The 15,818-nt window shown below is 41.0% G+C and overlaps 1 protein-coding gene across 2 annotated transcripts in view; it reads left to right on the top strand.

The window, feature by feature from the left end:
- The first annotated feature begins 4,126 nt into the window (after positions 1 to 4,126).
- JCAD (junctional cadherin 5 associated) overlaps positions 4,127 to 15,818 on the top strand; it is a 76,534-nt gene continuing 64,842 nt past the window's right edge. For both annotated transcript variants that reach the window (XM_027841546.1, XM_027841545.1), the window contains exons 1-2: positions 4,127 to 4,190; positions 7,718 to 7,780. The gene's annotated coding sequence lies outside the window, so the exon portion shown is untranslated. The remainder of the gene's footprint in view (positions 4,191 to 7,717; positions 7,781 to 15,818) is intronic.

The raw sequence follows: 15,818 nt of genomic DNA, 5'->3' as shown, positions 1-15,818 counted from the left end.
GTGAAGAGGAGCACTTAGCACACCAGAGCTTGTGGGCCACAGTGGAGACCCTCATCACAGTTCTAGGGCAGAAAAGAGTGCTTGTGGTCACTCACGGACCACAGCATAAGCCAGGAGAGTAACAAATATTTTTCTTTAGATTATACCACCTTGGAAAAACTGAAAACTTACAGGTCCCTAGAAGTATCTCTGGAAATGGCTGCACAAAACCCCTGAAGTTTGGGACAGTGTGCCCTCCACTCTGGAAGCAGAGCCCCACTTTAGCAAAGATTTAAAAGTCAAGAAATAAACTGGGAAAATGAGCAAACTACAGAAAAAATTCTGACAACAGAAAGTTACTATGATGACAAGGAAGATCAAAACACACACCCAGAAGAAGACAGCAAAGTCAAAATCCCTACATCCAAAGCCTCCAAGAAAAATATGAATTGGTCTCAGGCCATGGAAGAGCTCAAAAAGGATTTTAAAAATCAAATAAGAGAAGTGCAGAACAAATTGGGAAGAGAAATGAGAGTGATGCAAGAAAATCATGAAAAAGAGTCAACAGCTTGGTGAAGAAGGAATAAAAAAACACTGAAGAAACTAACACCTTAAAAAACAGACTAGGCCAAATGGTAAAAGAGGTACAAAAAGCCAATGAGGAGAAGGATGCCTTGAAAAGAGGAATTGGTCAAATGGAAAAAAATATACAAAAATTCACTAAAGAGAAAAACTCATTAAAAAATAGAATTGGCCAAATGGAAAAGGAGGTACAAAACCTCACTGAAGAAAATAATTCCTTAGAAATTAGAATTGAGCAAGTGGAAGCTAATGACACTATGAGACATCAAGAAACAATAAAACCAAAAAAAAAAGAATGAAAAAAATAGAAGATAATGTGAAATATCTTATTAGAAAAACAACTAACCTGAAAAACAGACAGGAGAGAGAATTTAAAAATTATTGGACTTCCTGAAAATCATGATTTAAAAAAAAAAGCCTAGACATCATTTTTCAAGAAATCATCAAGGAAAACTGCCCTGATATTCTAGAGCCAGAGGGTAAAATAGAAATTGAAAGAATCCACCAATCACCTCCTGAAAGAGAACCCAAAATGAAAACTCCCAGGAATATTATAGCCAAATTCCAGAGCTCCTAGATTAAGGAGAAAATATTGCAAGCAGGCAGAAAGAAACAATTCAAGTACCATGGAGCCACCGTCAGGATAACAGAAGATTTAGCAGCCTCTACATTAAAGGATCAGAGGGCTTGGAATATGATATTCTAGAGGGCAAAGGAACTAGGATTACAACCAAGAATCACCTGCCCAGAAAAACTGAGTATAATCCTTCAGGTGAAAAAATTGAAATTCAATGAAATAGAGAACTTTCAAGCATTCCTAATGAAAAAACTAGAGCTGAATAGAAAAGTTGACTTCCAAATACAAGACTCAAGAGAAGCATAAAAAGGTAAACAGCAAAGGAAAATTATAAAGGACTTAATAAGGTTAAACTGTATTCATTCCTATGTGGGAAGATGATACCTGTAACTCTTTAGAGAGAGGGTATACGTGTGAGTTGAATGATAGGATGATATTTTTTAAAATAAAATTAAAGGATGAGAAAGAAGAATGCACTGGAAGAAAGGGAAAGGGAAAGGTAGAATTGGGTAAATTATCTCACATAAAGAGGCCGGAAAGAGCTATTACAGTGGAGGGGAAGATGTGGGAGGTGGCAGGCAACATCAGAATTGACTCAAAGAGGGAATAACATACACACTCAATTGGGTATAGAATTCTATCTTACTCTGCCAGAAAGTAGGAGGAGAAGGGGATAAGAGATACCTAGAAAATTAACTACATCTCCTGCCCTCAAGAAGTTCACATTCTAATGACAAAGAACCTCCTGGGTATTATTTCCTGCACTAATCTATGACTCAGATAGACCTATGGAAGGTTTTCTACTTGGAATATGTATGAAGTATGTTGTTATTCAATAATATGTTCCTTTAGCACATATTGAAAACTCCCTTGGTGAGTAGGGACTGGAGTGGGTTGATTCTGGGGGGTGGGGTGAGGGCAAAGATGACCTAGATTGCTTAATTGCAGAGAAAGGGAGTTAAGGAGGAGCTACGATGTCAGTTAGGGACAATACAAACTTTATAATATCATTGGCAATCCTGTTATCTGTACAGCACAATTTAGCACTTTGAAGGGAAGTATGGCCTAATGTATGATGGCCTGACCCTGAAGTCAAGAAATCCTGGGTCTGAGGACTGCTTCTGTCTCCTACCAGCTGTATGATCATGGACAAGTCACTTAACCTCTCAATGACCACAGGCAACTCTAACCCTGTAAGTTACTGGTGAGGTTCTAATCTGTTTTGGTGGAAGGGTTTATTCAGATTTGGGGTCCCTTATGCCTGATGAAATCACAAATATGAACCCCAAAAATCTATTTTCCTCATTAATTAGTTCATTGTACATTTCCATAAATGGATTATAAACTACTTATAAAGACTTCTTTTGTACCCTGAAACACCTAGCATGGTGCCAGACACTTAAATATTTCATATATGGTTATTTGTGTTAAATAATTTCCTGAAAATTGATAATTAGGGTCAATGCAGAGCTCATTTTTACCTAGGTTGAACCAACTGGCCAAAGTTATTTATAAAAATACTAACAGCTAACATTTATGTAGTGCTAAAAGGTTTGCAAAGACCTTCCCTTACATTCTCTTTCTGTGCCTCAAAACAATTCGGGGAGGCTGGTACTTATTTTCACTTGATTGATGAGGAAAATGAGGCTGAGAGGCTTAGGGGATTTGCCCCCATCACACAGCGAGTAAGTGTCAGAGCGAGAACCTGAATCCAGGTTTTCCTGACTCAAAGTTCATCACTCATTTGGTTACTTCATACAATCGAAGCAAACCTCTGAGGAATACACACACATTTTGAGATTTTAATTTTTTTAATTTTTAACTTTAATTAAAATTTTTTTTTTCTGAAAGGCACATGATTTAGAACACAAAGAGGCACTAAAAATCAACTCTAAATCAAACAGAAACCAAGCGAACCCAGACTTTTGGCCCACTTCTAACTCCAAATTTAGGGCCCTTTCTAAAAGAAAAATGGTTTTATTTGCCTTTTAGCTTTTCTTGCTGAGAGAACCAGGCAGGACCTTGACTTGCCACATCTCTGGAATTAATGTGGAATTATAGATCGAGCCCAGGCTGGAGATTTAACTTTTGGTCCCAGGTCTGGCCCTAGACTACTTACTGAGTGACCTCGGGCGAGCCACTTAACTCTGGGCTTCCATCTGCCCATCTAGAAAATGATGGGGTTGCTCTGAATGGCCTCCCAGGTCCCTTCCCACTCCCACGTTCCGGTTTCCCCAGGGGCTTTATTTAAAAGCAAAACCCCAACTTCACGTCTGTCACCATCTGAGGCTTCCACTGTCTCCTTCCTCATATAGGTGCTCTTCTTTGGATGCACCCCCACATGCAGGGCACACATGCCCCTGCCATATCATACATTTATGGCACACGTATTGCGGGTATTTGGCCCAGAGTAACACAGCTCAAGTACAGGTGAGCCGCCAAGTTAAGGAGCGGAGCCCAGACCAGCCCACCTGTGCCAGAAAAGAAGAGGGCACTCTAGTTTTTTCCCCGAAGGTTACCCTAATCCCTTCCTCTTTTTCTCCCTCCTCTCTTTCCTTCTCCCCCATCCCTCTTCAGATCTTCTCGGTTCCCTCCCTCTGCCTATCCCTCTCCCTCCTTCCTCCCCCCCACCCCACTTTCCTCGTCTCTACCCCTCCCAGCGCCGCCACCTTGCACCCCTGCGGAGACTCGAACCTCCTACCAGGGGCTGCACGCCCAAGAAGGAGGCCGGGAGGGAGGCACTCACTTCCAAGTCATTGCGCTTGGGGGGAGGAGGAAGGACAGGAGTGGGGAGGGGAGAGGGCCGGGGGGAGGGGGCCAGGGGGAGGTGGCGGCAGAAGCCGGGGGAGGAGGAGGAGGAGACGGAGGGCGAGGCGGACTAGGCATGCTCGCTCAGCAGCGGCCGCTTCAGGCTGCTCTGTCTCTCTCTCTCTCTCTCTCTCTCTCTCTCTCTCTCTCTCGCTTGCTCGCTCTCTCACAACCCCGCGGCCGGGGACGGCAGCGGCGGCTGCGGCGGGGCCAGCAGCGGGAGGCAGCATGAGGGAGCCTCTCGGTAAGTCCCTGACTTCCTCGTCTTCTGCCTTGCACCCCTCTCCCCAATTTCTATACCGCTTTCATGTGTCTCTCCTGCAGCTCAAGCCCTGCCTTTCTCTCCTCCGAACTTTTGCAGCCTGGGACCTGCCGCCGCCCCTCAGTCCTCTCCTTTGGGGCTGCTTTGAGTGAGGGACGTTAATAAGAGAAGCCAACCTGCGCCCCCTCCCCTCAGTCGCCGCAAGCCCCCAGAGGATCGCTGCCATCCCGCGGCACTGCAGCCCCTCTGGGCGTCCTCCTTGCTCCCGTACTGCCCAGGGTAGCGCTGGTCCGGGAGGCGGCGGTGGCTCTGCCACTAGAGGTGCCCGCCTCATCGCCGCCCCCCCCTCCGCCCCCACCCTTGGACTGGGGAGTAGCGGACTCTGTGCCCTTTCTGCGCGCTCTCCGTTCCAGGGCTGCGCCCTGAGCGCAAGCCGCTGGAGCCTTCCAAACTCCCCGGGAACATAGTCCCTTCTCTCTCCGCCAGCTTTCTCTCTTCTCGGGATCTCCAGGACACAAGCTTCACCTTGACTGTCCCTTTGCTCCCTCGGCATCAGCCTATCACAGGGGCGAAGAGGACAACCGGGTGTCTTTTGCCCCCTCTCTTTTTGAAGGCTCCTCCCTGTCCTTCGAGTTCTCCAACTTCGTAGGAGGCGACCCAGCAGCGTTTCCTTGTTGACATCTCTTCTTAAGGCAACCGCAAAGCAGCAGACCACCCTTTGGGGAGCCTCGCCTCTGTAGTAACCCCACATCGGGAACTAGCTGTATTAACATTTTAAACTTCCAGATTCAGAGCTCTGCCCTTTGCCTTTTCTTTTTCTCTCCCCCCCCCCCCCGCCCCCCGGCCCTGGCCTTTTGCCTATTTAAATGACCACAGGCAGGGGAAAGGCTGGTGGCTGCATGATCTCTGCTCCTGCCACTGCTGGAACACACCGACGTGCACACCACACACGGTTTAAGGTCTGGGGGATTATGACTCTAATCTCTGACTATGAATTCTGGGCACTGCGTGTCTCTTCTGTTGTGTTTATTGTTCTTTTTAAGAGAGGGGGGAGGGAGGGGGTGGAGAGAGAGAGAGAGAGAGAGAGAGAGAGAGAGAGAGATACTGTAAAAGATGCAGTAAATCCAGTTAATCAGCTCATTTATGAGCCTTGAAGTCTGTTCTGTCTTTCTCTCATTCCCTCAAGCATCTCACCCCAATCACCCTTTTGCCCCACCCCTCCAAAGAGAAGTGCCGTAATCGGCTATAAAATGTCACAGCAACTACGGCTTTCTTAGATGTTGAGACCACAAGCACGGGTCTGAACCAGGGTTGTATTCCTGCTGCTGCAGCCCACACGATTAAAAGACCCGCCTTTGCTTCTTTCTTGTTACTGGTAATAGAAACTAATACCTCCGATGCTTCTGTGTGTTTAAAAAAAATAAACCGTGATTTCACTACTAAAGAATCAGAAATGAAAACTTTTTTGGTCAGTGAAGCTTGACCATGCCCAGTAAACTCACTGGGGTGTACATATGTGTTAAGCTAGTCAGAATTAGATCGAGCAAATCTGATGCTTCCCCCCCTCCCCAGCCATACTCTACCACCTTTCTCTCCTCTCCCCACCCCCAGTTTCATTTCTCGGATCCTGCCGTGAATTGTCTTCCCACTGAGAAAGAGGGATGGAGTAGTAGGGGGACATAGCTCAATGTTCCTAGATCTGACATTTGAATGGCATTTCTTTTTCTGTTCATTCTATTTTCCATCTTGCAGAGTTTCCCTCTTTGCCCCATTCTTTTTCAGTCCAGCAAACAGGAAAGTCCACAGTCTTCAAAGAGATCAAAATCAGTGTGAGTTGGGAATTCAATTTAAAAAAAAAATAGAGGTGACGTTAGATGATTTTTAAATTGCATGTACTGAACAATACTTTTTAATATAAAAAGAAGGCTTAGCATTTGAATTGTTGGCGATTACAATGTTATACTATTGTTTTATTTCTTTTTTGGTCTGGATCTAAGATTTCTTCAACATGGGGGAGCTCCCAGGATGGAAACTCCCTTTTCGGATAAAGTTCTGCAACTCTGTAATTTATAGTCAGAGGGAGTTGGGTAGGTTAAGTGACTTGTCCAGGGTCACAAAGCTGGTTTGTGTCAGAGGCAGGACTGTAATTCTGCATTCCCAACTCCCTGGCCCATTCTCTGTCCACTACTTCATAGTGATTCTCAAGGTATATCGCTAAATGCTTTAAGTTTTGGAAACTGAAGTTGAGAAATGTGAAGAGTTAGGTTAAACTAGAATTACAGTATTGTGTTAAGACAAATTAAGAGTGACTTGGAAAGCCAAATTCTTTAGAAAGCTGTTTTTTGGACTTTAGGCTATGAATAATGAGGCTTTGGGGGGGGAGGGGTTGCATCTCTCAATATAAGATTAGATAATTTTGTAAATTCATCAAAATCAGAGATGATCTGTAACATATAAAATCTATAAGAATCTCTTTTTCCCATCTTTATTCTGAAAATAGGCAGCTGAGGTGGCATGAATTTGGAATCAGAGTGCTGTATTCAAATACTGCCGTGGACACCTATTAGTGTGATCCTGGGCAGGTTATTTAACCACACACTGCCTGCATTTCCTGACCTGTGAAGGGGTGTTATAATATATTAGCGTTTACCTCACCAGGTTGTTAGTAGTCTCTAATGAAATATTTGTAAAGTACTTTAAAACCTTTAGAGAGTTATGTAAATTTTATTCTTATAGTCATTCCATATTGACAGGTTTGGGTTTTTTTTTTTTTTAATATCAGACCATTAGGTGGGGACCAAAACATTATTTGGAGGGAGGCTATACTTAAAAACAAAAAGGGTTGTATTTTTTTTAAACTTCCCTATGTTATTTAAAACATCCAGGTGCCAAATAGTGTGAAATGTTATATAAACTTGGATTAGTTCGTTTATCTCATCATAATCTCTGGCCACAGGTTAATCACATATTGCTCAGTAGCTCATATCTGTTGCGTTGGGTGATCTAGGGTACCAGGAGTAAACAAGGGCCTATTTGTTCAGTGAGAAAAGCCAACATTGTGATAATAGGTTTTTTTTTTCCTTGATGAAGGAATTTTAAAAATAAATTATGTCACACATATTCAGGAGAAAGCTGCGTCTGGTATGACCTGAGTATTCTTCCCCGATTGGATGTATTTGAAGGAAGACGTCTTTCTAATTTTGTGGTTGTAATGAATGCAAAAGAAGTTCCTGTGGGAATGCAAAGTCCTGTTTAAATAAATTTGGCCAGAATCCACCCTAATTAATCTAAGGGGATTTCTGGGGCTTGGAGAATTGAGTATGAGGCAATTGTTGTGCCTTTTATTTTTTTTTTCCTCTGACAAGGAAAAACTATGTTTCTGAAATCCTCTGGGTCTGTTGCTGACCATCACTGCATCTTATTTGGTTTTAACAGATGTTGTTTTCCACCTCTTGGATGGAAAGGGTTATCTCATTTGCTAAAACCTTACCATTGTGCTTTGTTTCAAGGGCCTGCTGACTTAAGGAATGCTGGGGGAAGCTTACTCACAAAATCCAGCCTAAAAGGAAAGGGTAGGTCAAACTTTAAATACTTTGATGTCGCCTTTAAAATCCAGATATCTTCTGTATCAGTGCTTTAAGGGTGGGGGTGGGGAGGAAGGGAGAAAGGATGACCCCCAAATCTCAATCTTAAAAAAGACTGAAACTTTACCACTATCTTTGTTTGCTTATATCATCTACCTCTAACTTTACTTTTAAAAACTTAGTTGTGGGCATCCTGGGTAAGGGGGCAAGAATCTATCTATGCATACCTAAATATTGCCCATTCTGATTCAGTACAGATTGGTTACCACTTCCTGCCAGAATCTGCTAAAATTCTTTTAGATATCTAAACGTAAACAGTCAAAATTCAAGATACAGAGGGAAAAAAGACCTCAAAATAACAACAAAAACTTCTCTTAACTCCATAGTTATCAGGATTGTTAGGTTACCTGACAAAATTTTTTTTTTCCTCTTTTTATTTTGGTACTGACTTGTGATTTCATCCATATTGGATACTCCTGGTACTAGTCAGTTACTAAAATTATATATCTTAGAAAACCTTACATTGTTGAATGTGGATTTGGACTGAGAATAATAGGTTACGTATTTTGTTCTGTTATCTGAAGTTATATAGCTGTTTTACAGCCAAGAAACTGCACCCCCGCCCTTATGTCTCTAAAGTCTGAGAAATTAGAAAGTGTTTGATCTTAGTCTTTAAGAGATGAATTCTAATGCATTTTAAAATGTAGTGATATTTAAGGTGTGATGAATGAATAAGACTAGTGCCATTATTGTATGAAGGGATACACAGAGATGAAATCAAGAAAGAAAAAATTTTGCAAATCTGAATGTGGTGGTGAGGAAGATGAGACATAAGGAGCAGCAATGCGGTTGAGTAGAAAAAGACTTGGGATCCAAAGACTTTAGGTCCTACTGTGCGACTATGGGCAAATCACTTAATCTATCTGAAACTCAGTTTCTTCATCTATAAACTGCACATAATAATATAGTATCTGCTAGGGTGGTTGTGAGAAGAGTATTGTACCAACTTTAAAGCACAATTTAAATATTAGCAATTTTTCATGTTGTATCATTAGGAAAGAGGAGGTAGCATTTTTAAGAGAAGAAAAGCATTCCATACTTGACCCATTCTAACTTGAACCTGAGCCCAGTGTTGACCAAGCCTGGTGAGATACTAGTGTTCCATGATGCTTTTGCTTTTAGACACCAATTTCCAAACTTTTCTGTCCCCTTTGGAAATCCCAACTCAGTGAATAAGTGATGATTAGAATGATGATTACAAAGATTAAATACTCTTTCTGGTAATCTGCAGTGTTCTCCACCAATTTGAGGCTCTGGCTGCAATATCACAGTGGTGTGGGAAGAATTTTTGAGCTTAATGTTTGGGTATTTTAAGTGGGACTCTTGGACAATTCTGCGTAATAATTAAGATAACAGAAACTGGCAGTCCCATTTCTAATAATGGAATTGGACAGTTTGATCATTTGGTGGGTTGGGGTAAGGATGACAAGTCCATGTATCACTTTGTAACTCACTTGTGTCCAGTTTGTTTTATGTCTTGAAGATTTACCTTTTATGTAATGAGAGCACACTGCTCTTCATTAATCATAACATTAGAACTCAAAGTTTTCAGTTGAAGAAAACATTTACACTGAACTTCTAACAACTCCAAAGAGCAGTGACATCTTAAGTATGGAATGTCAGTGAATACAGCTTAGAAGTTGCATATTTGGGGGGTTGGGTAGGGAGGGGGGTGGAGAATGGGAAATTCCTTGAGTCCGGAAACTTGGGATGTTTTTAGAGTAATTATATATCGAGTTTTGTCAGCAATGCCTCATGCTGTAAGCTTATCACAAACAAGTTAATCAGTTCATGTCACAGGTTGTAAGACTATACCTTCTATGATTTGGCTCTGCATAATGAGTGATTGGAATTCTTTATTAATCTTCAGGATTTTTTTTTTGTTTTCCCAGTCTTCCTTTACTTATTCACAATTGGGTTTTTGTTGTTGTATTTGTATTGTGGCTTATTCGATAGAGCACTGTACTTGAAATACAAACACCTAGATTCAGGTTCTTCCAGATACTAACTGTGTGATTATGGGAAAATGTCGGCACCTGAGTTACCACATCTATAAAATGGGGACACTATTGCTTGCAATACGTGCATCTCAGATTTGCTGTGAAGTAAACACTTAAAATGCTATGTGAACGTGACATGTTATTAAGCCTGTCCTGGCTATGGGTATGGGGCGAGGGAGGAGTCAAAGTTTTGACTTTATTTTATGATTATACTAGTTTTTATTTAATCCTTTTGAAGGTATAGGGTCCATCCCTGTGTTGACTGCAATTTTTACTCTTACATGACCATAGAATACTCTTAACTAATCAACTGTCTGCTGAACGAATGCTGTTGGTCACAAAGGAAATCAGTCAATAGGTGGATGTTCAGGAATTCATTCCCATTACTAGAAAAAACAACTTGAGAGCCCCCTGCCCTACTTATAGTGAGTGATTCATTAACTTTATCTTTATAAATTAATGTTGGTCCCTTATATTTGTGTGCACATATCTATTACCCCATTGAAATCTTGCTCCAGCTTCTCCTCTGTTGCCTGGAGGTGACCCTGATTTCTCATAGGTTGTCTCAGTAGAGGATAAATGTTGTTGGATTCTTCTGAGTTGGAAAGGATCCAAGTACAGACCCAGGAACAAGCTGTGTCTGTTCCCTAAGAACCTGCCTCAGTTTTGGGGGTCATCAGAAGGTGGAGATTTAGAGCTGCATGGGGCATAGAGATCATCTAATCTAAACCCTTCATTTTACCCATGGGGAAACTAAGGGCAATAGAGGTTGTGAATTGCCTGAACTCACACAGCTACTAAGTTCCTAGTCAATATTTGAAACGAAGTCATCTGAATCCAAATCCAGCTCTCTCATTTACTAATTTTTTACTAATGGATATTTACTATTTACTAATTGATAAAAGGATTCTCATCCTCTTGGGTGGAAGAGTCCCCAATACAGTGAAACCACATAGTTTTTAACTATAACATCTCCCTAGTAGTTCATGTGTTCTATAACAGATATTAACTGGGATGTCTTCTTGTGGGACTAATATTTAAGTTGAGTATTTTCATTGGCAAGTTCAATTTGAGAAAAAATCATGAAGAAATTGAAGATATAGGAATGTATAATTAACACAGGTAATTTCTGATAGGGTAGCTGGGTGGCTAAGTGGATTGAGCACTAGGCCTAGAGTCAGGAAGACCTGTGTTCAAATCAGGCCTCAGACACTTACTAGCTGGATGACCCTGGGCAGGTCACTTAACCCTGTTTGCCTCAGTTTCCTCATCTGAGCTGGAGAAGAAAATGATAAACCACTCCAATATCTTTGCCAAGAAAACACCAAATGGGGTCATGAAGAGTCAGACATGACTAAAATGACCGAACAACAACAAAAATTTCTGATATGTTTACAGTGAACATTAACATTAAGAATTAATATAAGACAGAGAGAATGATCATTAATCTGTTGTTGAACCTTAATTAAACAAACATTAAACACCTACTATGTTCTAGGTACTGTGCTGAGTGCTAGAGATTCAAAGACAAAAGCAAAAATTCTGACCCTCAAATAAGATATACACAAATAGGTAAACACTGAATAATTTGAAGAGGGGAAATGTGTTGGGGTAAGTGGACAGGAGGGAGTTGAGAGTGGATCAGGGAAGGCTTCTTGGAAGAGGAGGCCTTTGAACTGAACCTTAACTGCCAATAAGGAATTTTATAGGTGGGATTGAGGAAGTGGTATATTCCAGGCCTGAGGGAAGGCTTGAGTGAACACAGGTAGCCAGAGGGCAGAATGTTGAGTTCAGGGAATGGCTGATACCACTCTTTGGCTGGAACTGAGTGTGTGTTAAAGAGTGATGTGAATGAAACAAGGATGAAAGAGTAATTTGGAACTAGATTTTGGAGGGTCTTAAATGCCAGGTAATATATCCTAGAGGTAATAGGGAGTCACTGTAAGAAAATGACATGGAAACATCTATGTCTTAAGACAATTTTGGCAGACGGGAGAGATTGGAAACACAGAAAACAATTAGGAGTCTATTAGAATAGTCTAAGTAAGAAGTGATGATATGAGCTATAATCAAAGTGATGTAAATGATTTATTTTTATAACAAACCAAAACATCCACCCAAATGAGTGTTGTCCCCATCAAAGTAGTCACTTTGGGAGGCCATGAACTTATTACAGTGTATTTCCATTACTCAGAACAGCTCTGTAATCCTTCAAAATTGGTGGTCTACTTTCTTCTACATATCTTCAGCAGCATCTCTCCTCAGTCTTTGAGGACAGATTTGATTTTTGGAGATAGTCACTTTGAGACATGTCTGGTCAATAAACAAGAACCAATCTAAGTGAACAGAGGAAGATGCTTTGAGACCATCTAGCTTGGGGACAAAAAAATGAGTGCCATACAATTACAGTATCCCAGAGATGGAAGGGACCTCAGAGAGAATGTAGTCTAGCCTGTACCTAGCCAAGAAACCTCTCTAAAATGTACTCACTAACTGGTCATCCAGTTGTCTTGTTGAAAACTTTGTAGGAGAGGAAACATGTTACTTCTCCAAGGCAGCCTATTCCACTTCTGAACAACTTTCTTTTTTTTTTTTTTATTGAGGCATTTGGGGTTAAGTGACTTGCCCAAGGTCACACAGCTAGTACGTGTCAAGTGTTTGGTCTGAGGCTGGATTTGAACTCAGGTCCTCCTGACCTTAGGGCCGGCACTCTATCCACTGGGCCACCTCGCTGCCCCTGAACAACTTTCTTATAAGTTTTTTCCTTACTTTGATAGCTTCAGTGCATCTACAATCTCCTTGGCATGAGTATTCCCTCCATTGGTGCAGATTTTAATTTAATCCAATGTGATTCTTACTTATGTTCTCCCATAGATCCTTCACAGGCTATTTGCCTAGTATCATGGAGGTCTTCCTCTAAGCCAGTGTCATGCTCAGGCTCGCCATGGCTTGCTCCCAAAGCATAGCCAGCCCACCTGCTTTTCCTATCATATATTTCCTTGATAATATCCCTTTTTCTTTCTTCTTGTGTATAGACCATGGAATCAAAGATGTCAAGTTGGAAGAGATTTCAGAAATCAATTAATCTAAACCCTTCATTTTACAGATCCTGAGATCTAGGGAATTTAAGTGAGCCACATCTATTTCAGATGCTGGATTTGAACCTGTAGCCTCTGACTCAAGAGCCATTGTACTTTCTCTGTAACAAATGGAAAATGCATTTTAGCCTATTCAATCAAATTCTGTGCCTCTCAGTTGCTCTTTGAGTCACCTGCCAATCTGATTCTTTTGTTCCATGAGTAACTCTACATGATATCACTAGTAGAAGATTGGTGTTAACAACAAACATGGTGGGCTTTTGTGTCAGGGAGTAGCTTGGGATCATGAAAAATACTTTATGATTTCCCAAATACCAGCTCATTTTTTTTCCCTCTCTTCATTTCTGGGACCAATGCATTATCCATCTGCAATGCCTGTGCCAAGTTTTTATGTGAATGGACTAAATCAGAGGACTGACCTTCAAACTGTTTTTGTCTCATCTGAATGAGAGACATCTTTAATCTAGTTAGTTTTTCCTGTATTGATTTTTAGATTGCTCTCATTTGAGTAATCATGGATCTCATTGAGAAAGCCCTGGAGGAGGCATTGGAAGATTTATATGAACTGATTCAAAGTGAAGTGTGCAGAAGCAGGAAAATAATGTTTTATTCCTGGCATAGTGTTAATAATTAGAGAATCATTAGATGACATTAACCCTCCTGGAATTGCATTTACCAAGGAAATGCATGAGAGAATCTCTTATTGGAGCACTTAGCAGAACATGTGGTATATAGTAGACACTTAATAAATGTTTATTGAATTGAATTGGAATTCTTTTCATCAAACCTAACTGTGTCTCTGTAATTTCTACCTGTTACTTTTAGTCCTGTCCTCTGGGGTATGCAAAATGAATCTATTCCTTTTGTATGACAGCCCTTCAGATATTTTAAAGACAGCTATCATGTCCTTCCTAAAGTCTCCTCGACTCCATGTTAAATGTTTCCATTCCCTCACACTGATTCTCTTATGGCACGTTTTCGGTCTCCCCACCATCATGGTTAGACTTCTTTTAGACCAACTCCACTTGGACACTGCCATGCCTAGAAGATGGGGCCCAGAACTCAATGAAATACTACAGACTTGGCCTAAAGTGGAGTGTATTTAATGGGACCATCACCATCTCTGTTTTGGACGTTGCTTTTCTTAATACCATGTAAGATCAAATTAATTTTGTTGGTTTTCTTTTTTAAAGCTTTGAGTCAAGACTAATATAGTAATGAGGTTATTTTTCTAGTTTACAAATCAGATTTGTAGGTGATCCTGACACCTCCAAACTGTTTTGAGCAATGACTCTCATGTCTGTGAGAATATGGCTTCCCAAAGTGACAGCTTTGAAGTGGACTGTGTCAATTATAATGCATTAGTTCTGGTGTCGTATGTCTATATGCCGTATAGATACTGGTCCCATTATTTTGGAATGATCCCTCTTGGAGCTGTAGAATGTATATATAGTGTATATAGAGCTGGTCGACATAACCAAGGACTTAAAGTCTGCCATGAAATAATGTTCCTTGAACCTGGGTAATTCAGTTCTAGGCAGCACGGTGTGGTAGATAGAGAGCTGGCTTTGAAACCAGTGAGGACTCGAATTAAGTCCCGGCACTAACATGTCCTGACTGTCACAACCAGTTAATGCTCAAGGCAGCTGTTTAGGATTTTAAGTTGCAGAGAAGGTGCTGACCTACATTGGTAGAGGGAGTTTCCTATACCATTGAACTCATGAGTCTAATCCCTATCCTTATCCTTAGATCAGGAGTTCTTAACCTGGGATTTGTGAAATTTAAAAAAAAACGTTTTTAATAGCTATATTTCAGTAGAATTAGTTTCCTTTGTCATCCTATGCATTTTCTTTTATGCATTTAATAATAGCCAGCATTTATACAGCACTTTAAGTTTTGCAAAGTACTATACAAATATCATCTCATTTGATCCTCACAATAACCAGGGGGGTAGAGTGGGTAGATACTATTATTTCCATTTTGCAGATTAGGAAACTGAGTCATGAAGAGGTTAAGTGACATGCTCAAGGTCACACAATCAGTAAGTGTCTGAGGCTGAGGCCAGATTTGAACTGTGTTCTTTCTGACTCTGGGTTCAGTGCTCTATCTGTTGCATCACTGAGCTGAGTAGCTGTCATAGCCTTTCCCAGGCTTTCAAAGTGGTCCAAAGCACAAGAAAGTTAAGATCCTTTGCATTGGGATTGTCAGTGCTAACAAAAAAGATTTCAATGAAATTCTTCTTGGCAATTTGGGAGAATTTGTTTGCTGGGGGCAGTGAGAAAGTGTCCAGAGAATAGTGGTTAAAACTAAATAATATTAAAAACCAAACTTTCCTGGTCACATCCTCTAAACTGTCTCCCTCTCCTGGTAAACTATTCCTATAGGTAGCACGACTGTTTCCTGGTCACCTAAGTGAGAAACTTTGGAATCATCTTTGAGTTCTTTTCACTCACTACATTTAGTCACTCACCAAGTCCTATAGATTTTTTTAGACAATGTCATTCACTCCATTGTCCTCCTTTCCATTTCCACCATCTTAGTGTTCTTATTGCCTCCCCTCTAAATTACTTCCTAGCCTCCTGACTGGCTTCCCCAACTCAAACACCCCCTTCCCATCCCACATGTAGCTGCCAAGCTGATCTTCCCAATGGACAAACTTGACCATGACAGAAGCCTCCAGTGGCTTTCTCTTGCTCACAGGACGAGGTCAAAACTTCTCTTGTGATTCGAGACTCTCTAAAGTTTGTCTCCAGCCTACCTTTTCAGACCCTTCCTCTCTTTCTTTCTTCCTTCCTTCCTTTCTTCCTTCCTTCCTTCCTTTTTTCTTTCTTTCTTTCTTTCTTTCTTTCTTTCTTTCTTTCTTTCTTT

This window comes from Vombatus ursinus, unplaced genomic scaffold (genome assembly GCF_900497805.2).
Source record: "Vombatus ursinus unplaced genomic scaffold, bare-nosed wombat genome assembly UNPS02014861.1, whole genome shotgun sequence".
NCBI classification, from domain to species: domain Eukaryota; kingdom Metazoa; phylum Chordata; class Mammalia; order Diprotodontia; family Vombatidae; genus Vombatus; species Vombatus ursinus.
Note: the sequence above shows the minus strand (reverse complement) of the source record. Positions and strands in the feature narration are given on the sequence as shown.